General features: G+C 39.7%; 1 protein-coding gene across 1 annotated transcript in view; it reads right to left on the bottom strand.

Moving 5' to 3' along the window:
• The window catches only part of DDX4 (DEAD-box helicase 4), a 2,434,953-nt gene that overhangs the window by 514,996 nt on the left and 1,900,303 nt on the right, over nucleotides 1-19,654 (bottom strand). The gene's annotated exons all lie outside the window — the stretch shown is intronic.

Below are 19,654 nucleotides of genomic sequence, written 5' to 3'. Positions count from 1 at the left end.
CCCTCTCCTATATGAAACATAATTCATAGACCTTAAGGCCAGCAATCCTAGCCTATGGTTAAGTTTGCAGACTACTGCAAAAAAGAAATTATGTACTTACCATAACATTCCATTAGTTGTTCATCTCGCCTTCATTCTGGCACATGGGTATGTCCTCAAAGACTCCTACGTCATCAGGACCTTCCTACTCCTCCTCTAAAGTGCCATTTCTGCCTCTACATCGCAGGTCCCTGTAAAGCATAGAGACCCAGTGCCTAACAGTCCCATTGGGTGACCCCTGTTCTGCTGAGACCTCACCAGAAGCTCCCATCGATGAGGTTCTCAGGAAGAAGCTTTGCAAGAGGAGGCACTTGGACTACCCACATGAGTCTCTTACATCAGACACCGATTTAGAGTCAGAAGGGTTCCCACGGTCTCCCTAGGAGAATATCTCCTTTGCGGATATCCTTGAAGTCCTGAAGCAGAGGGGTGACTGGCAGTCTGTTAGCCCTACTGATGAGTTGGTGCTCCTGAAGGTCTTCGGGTTTCAATCCTCCACCTCCTGGGTGACTCCACCCTTCGATGAACTCATGGAGTTGGTTGCCTGAAGGGCATGTGAGTCTCCTGATACTGTGGAACTTGTCCCTCAGAGGCCCAACAAATTTATTACTTCACCCCAAGACAAAATGTTCCTTAACAAGGGAGTGCCGGTTGATGCCATGGTGGTGGCGGCCACCAAGAAAGATGTCTGAAACCTCTTCTACTGTCCATCCTCCCAAGAGAGATTCCAGGACGATGGACAGGTATGGAAAACACATCTTTAGTTCAGCAACTTTTGCTATGCAATCGCTCAACTATTTTACACATTTTACCCGGCTTCAGAGAGATCTCCTAAAAGAGCTTGGAGATGCTCTGCAGGGTAGTACAGCTGAAGGTGTCTTTGATAAGGTGACAGCCCAGCTCAAGACCCTTAATTTCAGAGTTAATTCGTCCATGCGGCTCATTTCTTATGCAGCTGATGGTTCAAGTCGGGCAGCGGGATCAGCAATAGCTCTTAGAAGACATTCCTGGATGTGCTTTTGCTCCTTTGCAGAAGCCTTCAAGTCTTCCTTCATTAATACCCCATTTGATGGCTCGTCCCTTTTCGGGTCTAAAGTCAAGGTGACCCTCACTAGGTGTGAGCAAGACTGGAAGACTATCTGCCGTAGGAGTCCGTTTTGTTAACATCTAACCCATTCTGGGGCAACTCTGAGTCATTTGAAAAACGAACATCCAGTTATTTGATTTTCAAATGACTCGGTTGCTCTAGAATGGGTTAGATGTTAACTGGTGCAAGCACAATGGACTCAAATTAAATGCAAAACTGCAGCATAACTCATTTTGGTAAACAAAAACCTGTTTCGCCTACTATACAGGAGATGCACCCTTCCAATCAGACACTGCTGTAAGAGAACTTGGCACTTGCTGATAAATTCCTTATCACTTGACCATTATGTCTTAACAATAGATCGTAAAGTCTTTAATAAGGCCCATCAAATTTCCAAAGGCATCTCCACAAGATCCAAAGTAGTCTTAACACCCCTTTACTCATTTCTTATCAGAGCAGTTACTGAATACACATTTTGACATTGTTTAAACATGTCACAACTTCAGAGGCCTCAGACTCAGATTTTTGAAGCCACTGATCTTTAGTTATCAAAAGAAACTGGCAGCAATTTCTTTTTACTCTCTCTTACAGACACCTTGTACAGACCTGTTTCTAGCCTATCGAACCATGAATGCTCCAACACTATTTGGCATCCTATTTCTTTACAGAACTAATGGAACTTCACACGCTCTGTTAAAGGAACAAAACCTTCACTGGTATATAAATAAGACATGCTGGCATAATACACCCATATACCAACGTATCTTCTTCACCTCTGGAACAAACTTTCACTATAAGTCAAGCACAGCAGCACCCCTGCCACCTTCAAGGTAAACCTAGATAACTGGATGGGCAGCCTTAAATTCTCTGCTGGTGTATCTTCTTCTTGATCTGCTTAAGGCTAGGAGGAGGTTCTGAATAGCTTTTTTTTTTTTGGGGCAAGGCTTAAAACGGTCAACAGACTGACAGCCTAGTACTTGCCTGAGCCTACCAAGATTATAGCATGAGCAAACAACCCCATGGCCGCTCTTATGATGGGCTCTCCATGGGTGGTTCCAGCCTCCCATACAGTACCAAGCACATCCCTCATAAAAAAAAAAAAAAGGATAAACAGTCTTAGCCAAATGGGTGATCTTCACAGGAGGCAGAATGCAAAATGTTGGCCCTGTCCTCAGGAGTAGGCCCTTGATTATAACCCAGGTTTGGCTAGTGAACCAGCCACTGAAGAAACTGGTGAGAGATGGAGATAAAGGATGAATCAATGCCTTCATACCTTTTCACCTATCTCAGTAGTAGTGGGGGGTGTGTGCATGTTCAGGATATACATCCCATGATAGAAATCCCCAGTGGAGACAGGGGACCAACCAGGAAAGCTTGCTTCAGGGGAAGCAAGGGCCTTCTGAAGAGTTGCATCCTTTACAAATGTGTGCGACAAGCACATGCTGAACCTTAATAATGCTACTAGGCGTAGGCAGTGGGAAATGCTACAATTTAAGGACAAATTCCTCAATTTCTGAAGAACGATAGTGGCACCCACCCTCTGATATGCAGGCCAGGGAATGACAAATTTCTCTTGCCTTTAAGAGGAGCAAACAGACCAACTGTGTGGGATTGCGGGGCTAGTTGACAATGTGGAACACAGAGCAAACATTTAAGCAAAATACTTAAATGTACAAATACAGCCTCCCCCCTCCCTTTGGGTCTAAAAGATTATTTCACTTACCTGATGGCATTAAAATTGCATATTTTTATAAAATGACCTAAAAGATTGTGCCTGGAAAAATGTTAAGTGAAATTATATATAGCTATATAGAAAAGGGCAGTACTCTCATTACAAAAGGAAATATCGAGGTCTGTTAATCCAATAGACACCAAACACTTTAAAAAGCATCAAAACCACTGGATCCTTATTTCATAAAAATGTGACAGGGGAAAATAAGTATCTAAACAGAAGGTTAGAGGCACATATTTCTGTTTTTCTAACTAGTGCACGCTACCAAATAATCTGAACTGGAAAAAGACCATTAAATATGAACTCTACATCTTTAAAAGCATTTCAGTTAGGAGATTCCCATGTCACTGGACACTGCTCCCTGATGATGCTCTTATCGCTAATCACAGCTTTCTTCATAAACGTTGCCTTCTCCCCTTAAACATTCTGCAACTTAGTCACCACTAATGATAGTGTCACAAGCTAAAACATCACTATATCCTCTACTGACAAAGCACAAGAAAGTGGACACAGGAATCAGAGAAAAGGCTTGAAAGGTCACAAAATAATGAACCTCATTCAAGCTTTAAAGGAAGGCAGGTGGATGAGACAGTTATCAATATGCTCAGACTTGCATTGCTGTAAATTTCTTAATTTATGACATGTTTTTACAACATCAGCTTGTCTACTAGAGAACTCTAAGTTGACCTACTAGGGAACCCCCTCTCTCAGTTCAGCTAGAATTGGATTAATTCACTATTCCATTCTAGTTCAACTTCAACTGAAATTTCTCCTCTAAAGGGGGGGGGGGGGCAATATGATAGAAACATGCCCAGTCCTTTGAGTCTACCACTTTTTACTTTGCAGTTAAGTTCACTTAGTGGTTGGGGTATAAACAGTCTGCAAGGACATGTATGGTTGCCCAATTTAGGCAATACCAACAGCACCTTCTGAAACAGAGGATGCATCTAACAGAAGGACACATCAGGAGGGTTCCAGTGACCCATTAACAAAGGTCCCCTCATAGACAATTATATTTAACATTATGGTGTACTTCAGTAGTTCTACGATTAGGTTGAATTTCAAACAGTAAAACATCCAGGGTGATTACAACTGTAGGAACCCCAATCCATACTTCCAAGTATTCTTACTTGACTATGGCAAACTATACAAGAGTTGTTGCCAACAATAGCATGCATATGCCAAGGCTCATATCAGGATCACACTGACAAAAAAAGTTGCGCCAAATTATGGATTAGCCACTATTACCGGAAAATCAATTACTCTCCTAAGTGCATGGCTGGAGGCTGCAGTCTAGATAGGAAATGCTTTATTGCAGTACAATAGCTCAAGTGTTAAATGACCTGACAAACTGATTAGGCACAAAACATAAAAGACATGTCTAATTACAATCTCAGCCCATCTCGCTATTTTGAAACTACTGATATAAAGCACCTCACAATCCGCGGCAACATGGCATGCAGAATTAGATACATGTGCTTATTCAGGCTTACCGGCTTATGACACAAAGACCTGGGCTGGCTGAACCTCCTAATCTTCATGTCATGGACCTCTTCCTAGTTAAAATCCGCTGTCAAATTCTATAAGGTAGTGGTAAATTGGACACAGATGGACCAATCTCATTTCTTTGGTCTTCTACAGTGCTGTGCATAAGAGTGCATCCCCACTCCCCTTTTTAAGTGATAGGCACAGCAAACTGACTTCACTGTGGTCATCTCCAGAACAGCCTAGGGGTATTAAATGTCCTCCCATGCACCCCCACCCACTTGACACTTTAGCTGTATTCTGCATCATCTTTCTATTGACAAAGAACATTGACTCGAATGAATTTCAGGCTCAGCCTAGGAGATGGACGCAAAAGGCAACAAAATATGAAATCAAAGTGGTAACAGACATCATTATACATAAATCTAAAACCCAAGTAAAACATATTACAGTGACTCAACATTACTACAAAGGTTTAAACATGTTAAATTACACTAATGCTATTTGCAATGCTTAGACAATTAAGCAGTGAATTTGAACATAGGTTCACAGGACGATACTAGGTTATTGGCCTGGAGGTCCTTATAAGCCTAGACAAGATTACCACCCATGTTCCCACAAAGTCAGCACCTGTTTTCCTTGTCCAGCAGGGACATAGGACAGATCCCAGAGGTACATTTTTCTGCTTCCCATCCAGTCATCCAGGTTCCTCTTAAAAGAGGGCTAGTGAGGTACTCTGACATGAAGAATCTATCTACTGCTATCCTAAGTTAACTTACAACTGTATTTTCTTTACAAAAAATCTCTGCAGCAGTAGCATAATCTATATGAGCAGGTTTCTGCAAGTTAACATGACTGGGTGGAGGAAGGATGAGGGTCCAGGAGTACCTGGCAAATGGTCCCGCAAAGCCTGTCCTAGAGATGAAAAACAATCTAGTTTGTAGTATTTTGTAAAATATGCACAGGACCAAGTTGCTGCTTCTAGAATACTTTAAATCCAACCAGTTCCAAAAAGCCATAGATTAAGCCAAGGCCTTGGTAGTGTGTGCCTTGACCATGCCTGGAAAAGTTTTGTTGTGGTAATAAAAAGGTAGTAGCTTCAACCATATGGAAATAGTCTGCATTTGACAGGTTGTCCATCTTACCTTTACAAAAAGGTAACTGGAAGTTTGGAAACATTTTCTTCTATCAGAATAGCACCACAGCAGTCAGTGGACATCTAAGGTATGAAGTATGTTTTCTACGTTATACTTAGGGGCAGAAAAGAATAGAGGGAGATTGATGGCTTAAAAGGAAACATGGATACCACTTTAGGCATAAAGGAAGGATTACTTCTCAAAGAAACCCGGTCCCTGTGGAAAAGTGAGAAGGCTGAACCACCATAAGCACACACAACTTGGATACTTCTCTTGCAGAGGTCACAGCACTCAGTAAGACCGTATTCCATGTGAAAAACAAGTCAGCCAGATGATCTGGATCAGACAGACAACCGTTAGCTTTTCTAACACAAAATCAAGATCCCAAGGAGATTGACCAGTATTCTTTTAAGTGTCTTACATAACCCCCTTTCAAAAGCATTTTGACATGACAATTCATTGAAATAGTGAGATCGATGGGCAGACAAGCTGAAATGGCTGAAAAATTAACCTTGAGAGAGGAATGAGACAAGGCCATACAACAGTAACTCTCGCATACTGCAAAACAAGAAAAACACTAGCCCTGAATGGGTATTGGTTATTTTGCTGAAACCAACCAGAAAACCTTTTCCATTTGCATATAGATGATTTTATACTAGTAGGCTTTCTTACCTCCATTAATACCCATTGAACATTCTCAAAGGAAAAAAAAATGCCTAAAATGTATTAAAAACCTTCCTTACCATCTAGACATTTGTTGTTTGGGGTCAGGATGCATCACCCCCCCCCCGTGTCATGTAAGCAAATTCTATCAGTGAGGAAGCTTGTGGTAATTGCACCTCTTCATTTCCAAAAGGGAGAACCACAGCTGCCTGGGCCAGAAAGGCGCTGCTACAATGACATTTGGAGTCTACTTCTGAATATTCAGAATGACACCGAATTTTAAGAGAAAAGGCAAAGAAGCATGTTAGAACATTCCTGTCATTAAAAAAACTTAACAGCATCTGACTTCCAGGCCTTCTTGCTAGATCCTGGTGAAGAATTTTGTTATCTGGTTGTTGAAAGTGAAGGAAAAAAATTATTTCAAGTGTTCCCAATTACTGTAAGCCCCCCCGATTCAGTTTTCATTCATGAAGGTCTGGTTCTGGTCCTGGTCATCTTGACCGCCACAAAATTGTGCTTAAACAGTATGCAAGACGCCTGTACAGTGAAACTGTGCTGAAAGGTTTTATCCCAAGCTACCACAGCTACTCTCTGCAAAGAAGGTAAGACCAGGTTCCCACTTGCTTGTTTTACTGCACACCACTGTTCTGTTGCCAAACAGACTAAGATGTCCTGGAGACCACAAATGGTTGAGGCCACATTTATAACAGCTAACATTTCTTAAATTTGTGAGTTTTGGTCCGTCATTTTCGTTCCAAAGACCCTGCTACAGCTGCCGAGTCAGGTTTGGAAATAGTGTATAAAGGTTTAAAAGACTGAGAAACTGTATATATGTGACGTGCCTTTCTAGGGGAAGCTATCAGGAAAACTGCAGGCAGTTACACACAAGGAAGAATGGGTGTAGGTTCTGGAAAATCCTTCTGTAACAACTCAACACTTTTCAAATGCGCCTGATATAATGGTTAATGTGTCTGACTTACAGACACAAGGTACAGCGTTTGATTCTTACCTTGGTATGGAAATTGGATAGGCTTAGAATGGCCCATTAAGGCAGCTAGCCTTGTAATTGGCAATTACTGGAAAAGCTCAACCAGACTGCCATGAATTGCTATGAGGGAAAGGTTAGTTTGCTTTTTTCTCACTTTATTGCCTTCTGCTATTTTTCATAATGTGATTTGCCTTCCTTGCACTGTTTTACTTGTATTCTACTTTTAATTGCATATTAAAACTAGGAAACAGACCACAGCTGTCTCGTCAGTCACACAAAAGTTAGAACAGGTCAATGAAAGTTATTTATCTGTGAACTGAGGGTGGAGCTAGAACTAAACCTTCTAACGGGTAAAATAAAACATTTCAAAACTTTACTGGAAAAGCTAACCCAGACTCTGCTACAACTTGCCGTGACTGAAATGTTAGTTTGCTTTTGCTTCCTGCTTTACTGCTTTCTATTTTGTATAGTGTGAGTTTTCTTTACATTGTGTTTTACTTGAATTCTCTCACTCTCCTTGGTGCCTTGTGCTCTTAGGCACAACTGTCATTCTAGTTGCCTGCCCTTACTTAGACTCCATATCGCCTTCCCTTTCTCCTTTTACTGGCTGTTGTAAGCAAAAATTATTTTGTAAAAACACTCCAACTATTTAAATTGACTGGCCATCCTACTGTACTCCACAGAACCAGAATACAAAGTGCCCACTCCCTTTCATCTAAAATGAATATAAAAAAGTGCACACACTCTTGTTAAAATGCCATTTTTTGTGATATAAAAAAACGAGACCACAATAAATCATGTCAAAACTTTTCCCACCTTTAATGTGACCTATAACCTGTACAATTCAATTGAAAAACAGATATATTGGGGGGAAAAATATAAAAAATAAACAACGCACAATAAGCTGGTTGCATAAGTGTGCACACCCTTAAACGAATACTTTGTTGAAGCACCTTTTGATTTAATTACAGTAGTCAGTCTTCTTGGGTACACACCTGCCATCAATTAGAGACTGATTTACCCCAAATAAAGTTCAGCTGTCCTAGTAGGATTTTCCTGACATTTACTAAGTTGCCTTCTACAGTAAAAGCCATGGGTCACAGACAGCTTACAAAGCCATCAAAGGGATCTCATTGCTGAAAGGTATCAGTCAGGAGACAGATACAAAACATTTCCACAGCAATGGATATACCATAGAACACAGTGAAGACAGTCATCAAAAGTTGAGAAAATATGGGACAACAGTGACGTTGCAAAGAACTGGACGTCCCTCCAAAATTGATGAAAAGACAACACGAAAACTGGTCAGGGAGGTTGCCAAAAGACCTACAGCAACACTGAAAAAGCTGCAGGAATATTTGGCAAGTACTTGTGTACTATATGTGACAAAACTCTCCCGTATTCTTCATATGTCTGGACTATGGGGGTAGGGTTGCAAGACGGAAGCCTTTTCTTACACAGAAAACATCCAGGGCTGGTTAAAATTTGCAAAACAATACATCAAGTCTCCCAAAAGCATGTGGGAAAATGTGTTATGGTCTGATGAGATCAAAGTTAAACTTTTTGGCCACAATTCCAAAAGGTATGTTTGGCGCAAAAACACTTTGCATCAGCAAAAGAACACACCATCCCCACGGTGAAGCACGGTGGTGGCAGTATCATGCTTTGGGGTTGATTTTCTTCAGCTGGAACTGGGGCTTTATTCAAGGTGGAAGGGATTATGAACAGTTCCAAATACCAGTCAATTTTGGCCCAAAACCTTCAGGTGTCTGCTACAAAGCTGAAGATGTGAAGAGGAATTTCACCGTTCAACATGACAATGACCCCAAGCATACATCCAAAACAACAAAAGAATAACTTCACCAGAAGAAAATTAAAGTTTTGGAATGGCCAAGACCTAAATCCAATAGAAAATCTGTGGGGTGACGACAGCTATGCACAAGAGATGCCCTCGCCATCTGACAGATCTGAAGTGCTTTTGCAAGGAAGAGTGGGCAAATATTGCCAAGGCAAGATGTGCCATGCTGATAGACTCCTACCTAAGAAGACAATGCTGTAATTAAATCAAAAGGTGCTTCAACAAAGTATTAGTTTAAGAGTGTGCACACTTATGCAAGCAGCTTACTGTACGTTTTTTATTTTTTATATTTTTACCCCCAACAGGTTTGTTTTTCAATTGAATTGTACAGGTTATAAAAGTCACATTAAAGGTGGGAAAAGTTTTGAAATTATTTATTGTGGTCTAAATTTTAATATCACAAAAACCTGGCATTTTAACAGGGGTGTGTAAACTTTTTATATCCACTGTATCTTGCCTCTTTTAAAATGAATGGCTCTCCACTTAGACATCTAAAACTTGTTACCAACTCTTTCATTATCTAATTGCTTATTGCCCACTGTAGTGCTTAGGATACTGGCCCATTTTTTTTCATCTTACCTTTAAGATCTGCAACATCTATTGCAAGACCACCAATTATTGGAGAGCCCAGATTCTACCTCTCAGCAGTCAGCTTGGAATTTCAGCTTCTGTTTTCTCCTTTAAAAAAAAAACAGGACAGGGACATTTCCTGGAGAGTGCTGATCACCGCAAAGCCTAATAACTACTTCATAGGTGACTGCTTATAATTTGTGTTTATATCCTGCTCCTGGTGAGAGAAACATTGCACTGATTCCCCAGTATTTCTGGTTGGGCAGCAAGTATCTGTGCTTGACATTCCTGACTGGTCTGGCTGCTATTCAAGGCATTTATCAGGAAAAGTCTACAAGTCTACAGACACTTTCATCACCTGGGACAAGACTGTGGATCACAAACAGGCTGTGACCTGCTTCTCATCTTGGGATTATTGCTAATGTTTTTCTTCTGGTGAGAGAAGCAAAGCAGCATTGTATCCCAACACAGTGAAGCTATGGTGAGACCAGCACTAGTAGTAGCCAGGCAATAGCCATTCACACAACTCCCCTCTTTTCATCATTCTTGACAAACCAAGTATTGCTAGATTTGTTTCTAACTTAAGAATATCTGCCTAAATATTTCATCCTTAAAATTTTCAGTCTACATACTAGTTTCCCCTCAAGTGTTTGTCAGGGATTCGTACAGACACCTTGAGTAACATTTTTCCTGAAAAAGCATGATTTCAGTTTCCCAATATCTAGCTGAACACCGGACGACTGTTTGCAGTGACAAGCACGGTACCCAGAGAGACAAACCGGATAGTCCTGACATTTCTTTATGTTTTCACTCCAACTCCCTAGTCAATAAAAAAGATCTGTTGACATGGATAAGAACTTTCCCACCATCTCAGTTACCAGCTTGGTGGATATGGGCATCCTGAGACCATGCAGAACTTGCCTCGTGTTTACTGAGGACCAGTTAATTCTCAAACTGACATGGTATGCGAGACATGTATTTATACAATGTCACTGGAGGCAAAGCTCTCACACAAAACTACTCCTAATATCAATAAGGTTGTCAGTAGTACACACTGCACCCCCCAAACAAAATTCAAAGCCAACAGACTTGCATATGCTGAGCCACTTAAGTGTAACCTAACCTTCCTAAACCCCCAAAATCTATTAAGTACACATAACAAGCACCTTCAGCAGCCCCAAATGCAGTCATTCAAAACACCACCCACATCAACACATACAGCCACATCTCATGGAGCTTCTACTTCTAAGCCCATAAGGCAAGCCACCATACAATCCAACATTTTGGTCACTGGAGCCTCCATGAGGCATACTGATATCCCCGCTCATCAGGCTAAGTGAGATGAAAAGTCAGTCAGTTGCTTATCAGCAGCTAGGATCCGCCACATTACGGACAAACAGGTCATTGGACCACAAGTACTAGTATGAGTCACAGTCCATGTGGATGTAAACAGCCTGAGGCATACCTCCCTAGACTATAAGACAAAGATCATGGAGCTCTTGGAATGCGTGTCCCAGGCTGGTGTGAGCTTAACATTGAGCAACATTTTGCCTTCCACAAGGATGTTGCCACAACACAAATAAAAAGGTGACTGACTTTAATAATTGGCTTAGTTTCTGGTGTCATTCTAAGGGGGTGCAATATCTGTCAGGATGGAAAGAGATGCTCAATAGACCACTATGCTTTGCCAAGGATGGTCTGTACCCCCCTCTAGGCTTTCAAATATTAGCTAACACTGACTTCTCCCATAGTGCCTTTTTTAGGCAATGCCAAAGTACTTCCAACGTAGTAAATGAAAACCAGTCTAAGCAAATAACCAGCCCCTAGAAGCTCTCTTTGCCCTAGTATGCTGACATCGTTGTGGTCAATGAGACATGGCTTAAAGAGGAGAACACACTGGCAGTGCAAGGTTATAATGCCTTCCACACATTCTCGATTTACATAAAAAACAAATATACCTCAAAGTTGGTCAAACAGGATCATGCCCTTGAGCTGCTCCATGTTCAAATCACCACATGTAAAATCCAATGGCACTTTCTTGCAAGCTATGGGTTGTCCTCTAAGACCCATGAAACCCATACCATGCATTTAAACTTACTAGAAACATTCACCATCCAACCCAATACCATATTCATGGGTGACTACTTCAGTATTAACTGGGAAGTCTATAAAACACCAAACCAACAGGCACAGAAATTATTGGATTTTGTAAAGACAAACTCCCTGGATCATACTGTCAATACACCAACCAGAGGAGCAACCATACTGGATCTGGCCCTCACTAACACGGCAGTGTGCTGTACACCCCCTAGTGTAATGCTTCCCTGGTAAGATAAGACCACAAAATGGTCTCCTTTGAAGTTAAAATAAAACCTGGACCCCCAGCTAAACCTGGAATATTCAGGTAGTCCAAGGCTATCTTCCTACTATTAAGTGATAACCTGGCAAAATTTCAAGCCCTCATAAACCCTTAGAACACAACTGCTTATGCATAACTGTTCAAAGAAACCCAATACAAGCATGTTTATAGATGCACGGAGGCAGCTGCACCCTCCAGGAAGTAGTACAAAAAAGCCACACTGGTGGAATCACAAACTCAATAAGCTGTATAACAAAAGGAAGAAATTCATGGTGAAAATTAGGAGGTGCAGCAACCAGCAGGATAAAAGCACTCTCAAACTATACAAACTCAAGAGGACAAAAAGTATACCAAAGTCAAATTTCAGGTAAATTTGGCCTCCCAGGCAAAGGACAACCACAAAACATTCTTCAGCTAAGTCGCAGCCTGAAAGGCAATACAATTATTTGAAGAGCTCATTGTAAATGGAGTCACCGATACTGAACCAGAGGATATAGAAAACCTACAAGCCGATAAATTCAGCTCCAACTTTACCAATGTCTCCTCCTCGACCTTTCCTCGGGAAATACCATCAAATACAACCCCCCCCCCCGCTGTCACTAGAGTACTGAATACTTGTAAAGTAAGGCAAGTACCATTTACTTGGTGTATTTTGTCCCCTAGATAGATATACCTTCCTTTGTATTACTTGCACACCAAGGCCATAAAGTAGTGTTTCTGTAACTAACTGCTTACACATCTATTTCCTGCTTCTGCCTTGCTTACACTTACATTACAGCTCCAAGGCTTCCACTTCTTATGCTGATTGCTTTTCTTTGCAGTCTTCTGTGAGGGGGCGGGCCAAATCTCTATCTGCTTTTTCTGGTTATACCTTCCCTCATTTTGTATCTCCCTCCTCCCCCATGCACATTAACTAGTCTATATTAGTTGGTCTCCTTGAGTGGCGCCATTTTGAAAGTTACCTTTTGGCCTGCTTGCGATGAGGAAACTTCCCCAGACCCTTTTCAGTGTGACTGCATAAGTATAAGTAAATGAAAACTAGTACAATACAGCCAAACAGACACATTCGGTGTAAACAGAAACAAGTGAAAATATACATCTGGTGTACAAAGAAAGAAACAAGTAAGCCCAGGGATATAATTGGAGTTAGTGTTAGCCCCGCTGCACTTGCTCTCACTGTGCTTGGGCTTACTCCGCCTCCTCTCCCTGCCCCCTATTTCCACCCTCCCCCACTAATGCTACATTTCAACTAAACTTAGCCACTCCCCTCATGCTAACCACCAATCATGGAATCTGCCCCACCCCTGTACCCATTTCCTTCTCTTCCACTATTCCACATCCTGCAAAGCAGTCTTCCATCTAACTACCTTACAATCACAACCACCACTCATCACTCACCACACCCACCCCCATCCCAAGCAGATCTCTCACTCATGACCAAACCATGCCCAAACTACCCAAACCCACATACATAAACTTCTTACTATTACTCCTAGGTATATCCACCCTCCCACTGCTAACTTCTATCACCAACCACCAAAAGCAACTTAATTTTATCCACATACCAAGAAAAACTACTTCCACTATTATTAAAACACACCCTTTTACTCAATTAGTCCCATATCACTACCAAACCTTCTTTATTCACCACTATGCACACAGATTACAGCCATCACACAACCAGTCCCAAACTATAAAGAACTTTAAGACCCTAAAACTACTCAAACTCTATTTTTACCTCAGAACCCAACTCATTAGCTGTGGTGACATACACCCAAACCCAGGCCCACAAAATCTAGGAGCTCCAACCCTCAACCTGAATGATACTCTACTCAGAGACAAATCTACGCTCCTCATTTTAAATTTATATGTCAGAAGTATATTAAACGTCCATGACCTTCATGCACTACTCTCCTTTTATCAACCTGAGATAGTCATACTAACAGAGACTTGGCTTAAACCAGGCAACCACAACAATTAAATCACTCCACCAGGTTACAATATAACTCATAGTGATAGAATAGGTTAAAAAAAAAAAAAAAGGAAGGGGGTGTTGCTATAGTGTATAAATCTCACCTCATCCTTACGTAGACATAACACCAGACCGCAATAAAGTTGAACTCACTCTAACAAAACTAAAACTTCATAATAGTAAACACATCAACATCATAGGATGCTACATCCCCTCCAGGAAACGATATCCCCATTACAGAAAAACTCCTAGACCGGATATCTAACTCCCTCCCCTCAGGAAAGCATAGTATTAGGAGACCTTAATACTGACAGGCAAAACTATTTCAGTCATAACCCACTCTCCCATATTAACCTACATGGCCTAACCAAACTCGTCACTTCCCCCACAAGAACAGACAAGAGAACTAAACACCAATTCACTCTAGACTGCATACTCGTATCCCACACACATCACTGATATCCCTAGCAGGGTGTCTACCAGACCACCCTGAGTGACCACCAAGCCACATTCTTACTCAGATCAAAATCACAACTGATCCAAATATATACGCACCTAATTAGAAACTGCTCCAACTTTGTAAACGACCTAAAAATGTGCAACTGAACCTCCCTAAAAAACCTACCTCTTGATGAAGCTGTACTATATTTCAATGCTACCTTCTTAAACACCCTTAACCATCATCCCCCCTCCAGAACAACAAAAATTAAAACTAAATATGACCCTTGGTTAACCTCAGACGCAAAATTCCTTCTCAAAAAAAGAAAAGGCCTGGACCAACTACCTCAACAGTAAATCCCAACTGAACAAATAAATATACGTTGAACTACGTAACAAAGCTGAAAAACTCATCAAAACAGACAAAACATCTTGCTACCAAAAGTTACAGGACAAGCACAGGCACAACCCACAAAAATCACTCGAAAAATAAACCAAATGTCACAAAAATGCCAGGAAAGCAATGTTTTCTATCACCGTTTATTCACTTTAAACGCAAAAATAAAATACGTTTTTCGTTCCACTAAATTGCGAAACTTCTTCAGAAAAAACACTCTACTCACAATGACGCTTATATTTATAACTTCTTAGGTAAGCAATACTGTATTAAAAAAAAGGGGTGGCAATGGGATCACCGTGTGGTGCAAGCTATGCAAATTTAATAATGTCATTTTGGGAAAATACATATCTTTTTCCCAATGGCTTGTTCCAAAATATGGTGAAATTTTATGTGAGGTTTATTGACGACATCTTTTTAATAGTTGAAAGATGCACAGAAATGGCATCAAAATTGGTCGACGAGATGAATCAATAGACTGATTTTTTGAACTTCACATATATTTTTGACACGGCATCTATTTCTTATTTAGATGTATTTTTGATAAAGTATGAAGCCAGTATCTATAGAAAGCCAACTTATTCAAATAAGTTTTTGCATTTTTCCAGTACGCACCCCCTACATCAAAAACATTCAGTGCTAAAAGGACAATTTGTCCGAGCAGCGAGAATGGTGACAACTGATCAGAAATTTCAAGCTGAATGTATTGTTTTAAAACATGTTTCTGAATTAGGCATATCCAGAAGATTTAATAGAAAAAATAATTACTGAAGCGACATCCAAAAGAATGAATGGGATTTTTACTGCTATTTTAACAAATAGAACTGAAATGTGTTCTAGTGGATTAAATGAACAGGAACATTTACCCCATAATCAGAATTTAAATGTTTTAAAAATGTCCTTAGTAATGAATTTAATTTGGCATGTATTTTTAATTTTTGTTCTAATTACATGCATATAAAGGAGATTATACTTAAAAATTGGGTTCTGATTAATGGGGATAGTACTTTGGGCTTTGATATTCAGACAAAACCGAAGATAATGTGGAGAAAGGCTATTAGTTTTAAACAAATGTTTCAAAAACAAAGACATCCCTTTATAAAGAATGTAGGAATGACACAATGTGGTAATTGCTCAATTTGTCATGTGGTAGAGATGGGCAAAAGCATTGTGGTTAATGGATACAAAATAAATATTACAAGAAAATTTTACTGCACAACTAAAGGAGTCGTATATTTAGCCCAATGCCAGGCTTGTCCATGTTTTTACGTTGGCAAGACGGATAGAAAATTTAAGGAGAGGGTATTGGAGCATTTAAGATGTATAAATCAGCATAAAGAAGAAAATGCTTTAGCAAGACACATAATAATGTTCCCTAGTCATAAGTTTAAGTTTAAAATTATAAAACAATTAAATCAAGATGAAAGAGGTGGACCTGTATCATTAATGCTTGAGAAAAATTGAACTTTTATGGCAAATCAGGCTTAATGCCTATGTGTAATGCAGGTCTAAATGACAAATGCAATATAATGTGCTTGTTAAAGTTAAAAAGTCAGATGAGATAAATATTTATACATTTTTATTTATATTGTATTTATACTTATATTTATATATGAATGTCTTTTTAGTATTGAGAGTATTTATTTTATATATATGTATTTATATAATGTATTTATAAAGTGTATATATGATTTTGATTTATAATTTTATAAAAGTCATAAATCTGATATTTTTGATGAATTTGCTGTGTTATTAGATGGGAAATTTATGTATAAAGTATAATACAACTTGATTCGTTAAAAACGCACCTTCATAAATGGTTATTTCATAATTTTAATAGAAATGGTATCATTTATGAAATTTATGAAGTATGGGTGTGTATATATATGTTTATAAATAAATATATATATATATATATATATATATATATATATATATATAAATATTTTTTAAAAATAATAATTTTTAACCGTTTTTCGGAATTAAATTTGTGTGCCTGTACTTGACTGAAATTTGTTCACTGACTTGAGCAGTTTGGAATATTTATTTATATATATTTATTCAGATTTATTTAAATTCATAGTATTTCATATTTTATGGTTAAAATAACTAAGTAAATTAAATTGCTAATTGATGTATTTTTGGCACCAATTTAGTAGGAAGTACCTAAGAAGTTATAAATATAAGCGTCATTGTGAGTAGAGTGTTTTTTCTGAAGTTTCGCAATTTAGTGGAACGAAAAACGTATTTTATTTTTGCGTTTAAAGTGAATAAACAGTGATAGTTAGAAAACATTGCTTTCCTGGCATTTTTTGTGACAACCCACAAAAATGTTGGGTAACAATTAACTCTGTTCTACAACCAGGTAAAACAACTACCCCAACCCCAAAAAAGATAACCAAGAAGACATCCCCACTCAGTTTAATAAATACTTTACAGAAACCATCCAGACCTTTGCAAACAAATAACCTTATGACAACATCCCCACCCCTGCAAATCCACCCCCACCCAAACTAACTGCCCCAAGTTCAGCTTCCACCCAGAACTAACCAAATCCATTCAAAAACTACTCCGCAAGCTCAAACCAACGTCTCTAGCTGTAGATAAACTACCCACTGAATACCTCCACCTGGCTGCACAAGCCATATCATATCCTGTCTCCATCCTAATTAACAGATGCATCTCAGAGTGTATAGTACCCAACCTATGGAAAATATCACACATCATCCCTCTACATAAAGGGGGAACCTCCGTGGAACTCAACTAACGCCCTGTAGCCATACTACCCCCTTTATCTAAACTTTTAGAGGGTAATACACAAGCAACTAATGAAATATGTCCTAGAAAATAATCTAATAGCAACACAACATGACTTTAGACCCCTCCACAGCACCTCCAACGGACTAACAGAATTCACCAACATTGTCAATACTCTCAGAAACCATAGACTCCTTGTATCTGCCACCTTCCTTGACTTGTCCAAAGCATCTGATATGGGTTAACCACAATAAACTCCTTTCGCTAGCAACTCTAAACCTTACCACCCCTGCCATCTCCTGGTTCAAAAAACTACCTAGAGGGAAGGAAACAAGCTGTTATGTGGCAAAACCAATCCCCCCACCAGTCTCCTTAAGAGTACCCCAAAGGCTCCATCCTGGGGCCACTTTTTTACCCTCTTCGCCAATCAGTTCCCAAACAGTATTCCTAAAGCTTCAATAGTGCAATACGCAGATACCACCATAATATGCACAGCCAAATCAATTGATATCCCTCACTCCCTAACACAAGAATGCTTTTCTCTAGCAGAAACCTGGATTACAAACCAAAGGCTCATTCTGAACCAAAGTAAAACAAAGCTCCCACTGATTCTTCATCTCCTCCTTTAACAAGACCATAATCACACCCACAAATCATACAAAACTCTTAGGGGTTGAAATAGATAATCACCTTAGATTTGTCCTACATATGTCTATAACCATAAAAAAGTACATAAAAAACTTGGCCTACTGTATCGCAATAAAAATTCTTACTGACCACTCCAAAACTACAACAGCAAGGACTCGCCTACTATACACCCTACTTTATGCCTCCCCCATGCTTCAAATCTCAGCAAATCCGACAAACTTACTTGATAGTTGTTATAAGATAGCCAAATTCGCTACAACCTCTCCCATCAGAACACATCACTGTGAATGCCTAACTAACTCAATTGGCTAGAACTACCACTACTACTTCAACTCAATCAAATATCACTAACCCACAAAATAATATCCAACACAGAAAACATACCAGCCCTACAAAATCTTTGGCAACCCTATACAACCACCAGTCCCTTGAGGTCTAGCACACAAAACCTCCTCAAAGTAACCAAATATAACAATGAAGCTGTTAAGTCTGTCTACAGCCACTATACAGCAAAAACCTGGAATTCCTTCCTGCCCACATAACTGACAACAAATCCCCATCACAGTTCAAGAAACTTGTTAAAACTCACTTTTTGAATAACCGACTGTGCTCCTGTATCCCCCCTGGCTCATGTCTCAGACCACTTCACCTAACGTAAATAAGCCTGCTAAGCCAACCAACCATAGTACTGTACCCACTTAGGACTGGTAATCTACTGCTCATCCCATCTCTCCAGGAGTTAGGGAAAATACCCCAGTAATGTTAAGCTCTCCATAAGCAACTGAAACCAGGAGAAGACGTACTGTAAATCAATTTGTTATCCTTCTCAACTAAAACCAGGTGAAGACATACAGTGAATCAATCTGTTATCCTTCTCAACTACAGCGAGCATCATCTGCTCTCTCGGAGCCTTATTCTACGTCTCTGCTTTTACTCTGATACTAAATCTATCACAGGAATCCTAAACTTAGTTATATAATATTAAATTTTTGAAGATATTCCTGTTAGTTAATATGTATGTCAAAGTCTCTCTGGAAATTGTATGTCAAATGTCTGTCCTTAAAACTATATTTTGTAAAAAATTTCTCTCTTGGAGCTTTTCCCCACTGAAAATGGACTTTTAATCCAGCTGGACACTCCCGGTCAACAAATGCAAAATAACTAAATAAATTAAGTCTTTAATTTTCTTTCTAAGGCCAAGAATACTGCATTAATGGGCCACAAAAATATCCCAAGATGCCTTTTAAATAGCATGAAACATGACCTATCAGGACCTCTGGAATTGCTAACTGTAGCCTCCAAACAGGCTTCATGCCTCAAGAATGGAGAGCAGCAAAAGTCATCCCTTTGCACAATGATGGGCCACCGACAGACCCTGGAAACTACAGATCCATAAGTCTCACTAGTCTCGCATGCAAAAAGTACAGTTTTGTACCTACCATAAATGTAGATGTCCGAGAGGTATGCATCTGCAGTCCTAACATATGGGTTGTCCTGCCTCAGGCAGCCCTTCGGTCGGCCGGAT

The sequence above is a fragment of the Protopterus annectens genome, chromosome 2.part2 (assembly GCF_019279795.1).
Source record: "Protopterus annectens isolate FY-2018-M chromosome 2.part2, PAN1.0, whole genome shotgun sequence".
NCBI lineage: Eukaryota > Metazoa > Chordata > Ceratodontiformes > Protopteridae > Protopterus > Protopterus annectens.
Note: the sequence above shows the minus strand (reverse complement) of the source record. Positions and strands in the feature narration are given on the sequence as shown.